The sequence below is a fragment of the Schistocerca piceifrons genome, chromosome 1 (genome assembly GCF_021461385.2).
Source record: "Schistocerca piceifrons isolate TAMUIC-IGC-003096 chromosome 1, iqSchPice1.1, whole genome shotgun sequence".
Taxonomy (NCBI): Eukaryota; Metazoa; Arthropoda; class Insecta; order Orthoptera; family Acrididae; genus Schistocerca; species Schistocerca piceifrons.
The window spans coordinates 1,167,369,874-1,167,374,773 of record NC_060138.1 but is presented as its reverse complement, the minus strand read 5'-3'; the positions used below and the strand labels follow the sequence as shown (position 1 = coordinate 1,167,374,773).

At 36.3% G+C, this 4,900-nt stretch overlaps 1 non-coding gene across 1 annotated transcript; it reads right to left on the bottom strand.

Annotated features, from left to right (window-relative positions):
* Positions 1–2,661: 2,661 nt before the first annotated feature.
* On the bottom strand, positions 2,662–2,734 carry Trnam-cau. The gene has a single exon. It is a non-coding gene; the product is annotated as a tRNA-Met (tRNA).
* Positions 2,735–4,900: the final 2,166 nt, after the last annotated feature.

The window sequence follows — 4,900 nt, the reverse complement described above, 5'->3', positions numbered from 1 at the left end:
AAATTAGTTAAATAATGAAAGTCTTAGAACGTAACCAAGCACTCTTAGTAATACTACTAGTTAAAAACAAACAGTAGCCTTACCTGTTTCGAACATACTGGTTTATCATCAGATGGCTGTTCGGGACAATGTTTTATTTAAGTTATTCTGTACATTTTCGGTTGTGGCGAAAACTTCTTAATTTGGAGATGGCCTACAGTAAGTAAAGATATTACAAAAATGATTATTTAACATTAAACAAATCTAATCATGAGCTAAAACAACATAAATAATCTTGTAAGTTGGCATTAATTTTGTGCTATTTACATCGAAAATCCAGCGTTATTTTTATGTCACTGTTACTTGTTTATATTAGCTTTATATTCTTTTGAATAATGGGCAAGGATGAACATTCTTCTGATTTTCTAGACACAAACAATGTGGAGAAACACACACACACACACACACACACACACACACACACACACACACACACACACACACACACACACACACATGTTTCAGCCACATGAAAGTATGTACTCGAAGATGGTGACTTACAAAGACAAAAGAGTGGAAAGAATGTGTGTCAGAGATGTTACAATGTATACATTAGCCTTATAACAGAAAGTTGCCTAGACCTGAATTGGTTAGTGCATGCAATATGCAATGGACAAGCATTACTTAAAACTAAAACAGTTCATGAGAAACTGTTCACCACAAAAATATTACAGAAAGGGATATCATGTGAAATATTGAACAAGACAAAAGCTATTGTTAAGGGAGATAGCTTCATATACGTAATATCATTAGATACAATATCCAGCATTATGACAGCTTACTAATTTGAATAATATTAGTTATTGCACACTATGTAATAGACAAGCTATAAAACACAGTTTCACATAAGTAAGTGATATGGCAGTGGATTATAAATTAATGAAGTGATGGCTTGTTGAAATTTTAAATTAATTTTAATGTTGCATTAATTTATGGCTATTGTCTTGTGGTAGTAGGTCGGTGTCTATTTTTACTGTCACTGCAAAAACTTTATTGATGTCAGAATACAGAAAGCAGACGGGCAATATTCGGTAGAAAAGGTAAAATAGCTCAGTGTACTAATTGAGAAAATGGACGATATATAATTTTTAGAGCCGACTTTCAGTGCCTATTAAAAGCTGTGTTCACTGAAAATGTGGATTTCACTGTGTTATTTGGACATATGAAACTCATGTCTTCTTTGAAATGGTCTTCTCCCAACTCATTATCTAGTAGGAGGAACATCTTCAGAAATTATATATGCTTGATATCCTGTAGAGAGAACTATTTCTCAAATTATGGATGGGTAGTTTGTGGAATTTGTTCTTCGTGTAAAATAATATTTTTTTAGAATGAGATTTTCACTCTGCAGCGGAATGTGCGCTGATATGAAACTTCATTATTTTTTTAATTTTTAAATTCTTTATTTTGTAGTATATGCTTCCTAACTAAAAGACATAGCAACATATTTTGTCTTGCTTTGTACTTACTTTGGTAATGACTACGGTGTTGTCTAGTATTTGTTGCCTGATGTTTAGTTTGTTTTAATTTTTTGTGAAGAGTTTTCATAGTATCCCTGTACCCATTATTTAAAGCTGTAGTTTTAATTTAACGATACTGAGTTCTTATTGTTGTCCAAGTACTTTCATTCGTTTATTATGCAGATGCAATGTGGACATGAAATATGGCATTTAAGCTGGTTTGGGGTGACTGTATGTGGTGTTGATGCATTAGCGTCTGTTAATTTACTATAAATAAGAAAATTATATTACCAGTGTGGTTTTTCTTCTAGATTTAAGAAAAAATGCTCCAATTGGTCTCAGGTTTTACAATAAATTTATTATTCTTGTGCATGCTGCTTAGATTTGTTGCTGATGTACCAGTTACAGTATTTATGCAATCAAAGAAAATTATTTATCGTAGATTATTTTGCTGTTGATATGGACGCTATCTAAGAAGAACATTTGCCCTAAATGGTTCACATAAATATAAACTTTATGACAGCACCATGTATTTGAAGAAGTCCAAGTATCTCAGTGATTGTCAATTTCGTATGTTTCAAGAAACCGCTTTTTGCTTTTACTGAGATGGAAGCTCTTCATAGTGTCTAGGGGGCACTATATGGTGTTCTTACTAAATGTCGTAATTAGTGTACTATAGGATGCAGAAGAGCTGTAACGTGGAAAGACTGTTTCTAAGTTGCAAGTATACATTGCGCAATTATTGTTGAGCAAATCTTTCGTTACATACAACAATTGTATCCGTGTTTCAAGTACCATATTCGGTTTTGACTATTTTAGTGTTACTAGTACTGTTATTAGTATAACTTTCATTTAGACTGATGTATGGAAAGAATCATTGTATGTTGTATTTAATATTTAGGTTATTTCTATTAACGCATCTAATATGTTATAAAAGTTTGAAGAATTCTCATTGCGAGGTAAGGTTAGCGTTGTTTCGTCGAAATAAAGATGTCATCACTCATTTTATCTACGGATTCTTTAATTCGATTTATTTCTCCGAGCATTGTGTCACAAGCAACACACACTATTTATTGTACGTGTTCAGCATAACCGATATCATGTGCTAATTAAACGCGAAGGACAAGGTAATTGTCAGTTCAGAAATATTGATTAAAATAAATGCCCCGGGTGAGGATCGAACTCACGACCTTAAGATTATGAGACTTACGCGCTGCCTACTGCGCTACCGAGGCAACTGCTCGTAAGTGGCTTTCTGTATGCTTAACTGTATGAGTACGATGTGCTTGCGTAAGACGCCACAGATTAACTAGGAGTTTACGTCATAGTTATCAGCAATAACTGAGTCAACGCGACTACCTGATTTAGATGCTTTCATACAGGCTATATTTTACAGCAATATTTGGCTGTAACAGTGTTGTCATCAACATTGATGCACCATGACTGCAATACAGGGCAATTCTGATACACCACCGGGCAATATTGCTGATATTGCAGACTTTTGCAGATAGTTGCTGAAGTACTTCAGAGGGGTTGCCGGTACTGTCTACCAAGGGTGGTGAATATTTCGTATTATGGCCGAGGCAAATTGCCATTCGTATTAGCAAAGCACGGAAAGATACTGTAAACCCGTCGTCTTACAAACCGACAGCACTGTCATCTTGTATATCAAAGATGCGTCTAAGAACGCTTAAAAACAGTTTAGAATAGTGGAGGGAAAACAGTAAAGTTCTTCCCAAGACCTAGCTTCGATTTCGCAAGGGAAAGAGTGCTGTTGACAACTTAGGGAATTTGACAACTGATATTCAGCGGACCTTCGTGAACAAACGTTTCCTAGCTGGAGCTTAAGACACTGTGGAAATCACACCACTGGAAAGAAATCTTGTTTCCACTAATTATAGTATTTGTGCAATCTGTGGGATTAAATCTTTGTTCTCAGATGGAAGAATCTATGTCTTGTACAATGGATATGGCACAGGGCCTCGGATAATCCACAATGGTTTCCCATCGGAAGCCATATTGAGCCCTCTCCAGTACATGCTTTATACAAGAGAAAAGTTTCTCACCAATATTATCTAAATTACAATTCCCTGATCTCTGCCTAAGAGAACTGTCTGGAGATGAAACGGATTAAACAAAGGTAATTATTTTTATGCGAATAAGAGTTCCGCATTCCCCAGATTGGATGAATGTTAGTGGAAAAATATCGCATTCAAGAGTCGATCTTAAGTTTCTGAATGAGAACTGATTCGACACTAACCTAGAGATATCACAAAAGTGATATTCTTCTAATATAGAAACAAAGATGTATGATCGACGAAGATTTATTCGGATGGATCGAAGACCATTCATGGTGAGAAAGGAGCATGTGCACTATACAACCCTGTAGAAAATTACTAAACCGTGTGTTGTTACAGACGGGAAAAACCGACTGGTTAAAACCAATACAGGTATTTTACTTCCGAGTAGCCCCTACTTTTCGGTATTTGTTCGGTCACGGTTATAACAGGTGATTCTTTATCTTTTACAAACAATCGAGTAAAAAAAACAAATATCAATTAGCCACAGCAGCAGTGCTAAAATTTTAGGTTTTTAAATAAATATTTTTTAAATAGCAAATAATTTTTATTTGTAAGTCTTCCTTTGCTTTGAAATATTGCGTTATTACAGAAAATGGAAGCCCGCATCTCGTGGTCGTGCGGTAGCGTTCTCGCTTCCCACGCCCGGGTTCCCGGGTTCGATTCCCGGCGGGGTCAGGGATTTTCTCTGCCTCGTGATGGCTGGGTGTTGTGTGCTGTCCTTAGGTTAGTTAGGTTTAAGTAGTTCTAAGTTCTAGGGGACTGATGACCATAGATGTTAAGTCCCATAGTGCTCAGAGCCATTTGAACCATTTAGAAAATGGAAAAAGCGATTAGTGCTATTTTAACAACATTGTAGACAGAAAAGAGCAACGAACCAATTGCATAAAAATTGGTACAGCATTGCTAAGACAATAATGAACCTGTTACAATGAGGTGTAACCTACTGGATGGTGCGTGTGTACATGCAAAGTGCAAAACTTGCCCATCTGATCTATACGGCAGTTTCATCCTGTCGCTGTCGGACATAAGCTGATCTTACTGAGAAGACTGCGAATGACCACGAAGGACTCAGTCGTGTAATCACAGGTGATGAATCCTGAGTTTTTGAGTACGATGCTGAGAGAAAGCGGTAGAAGTTAGGAATGGCACACAGGCATCTCCTCGACAGAAAAAAGCTCGAATGAGCAAATAACAGATCAAAAAACGCTGATTTGTTTTTCATGTAGGAGTATCATGAGTAAACGATTTGTTCCCCCAGGGTAAACTGTCATCCAAGTCGTAAATTTCGGCTTCCGCGGCCGTTCTCACAGTCAATAAAAT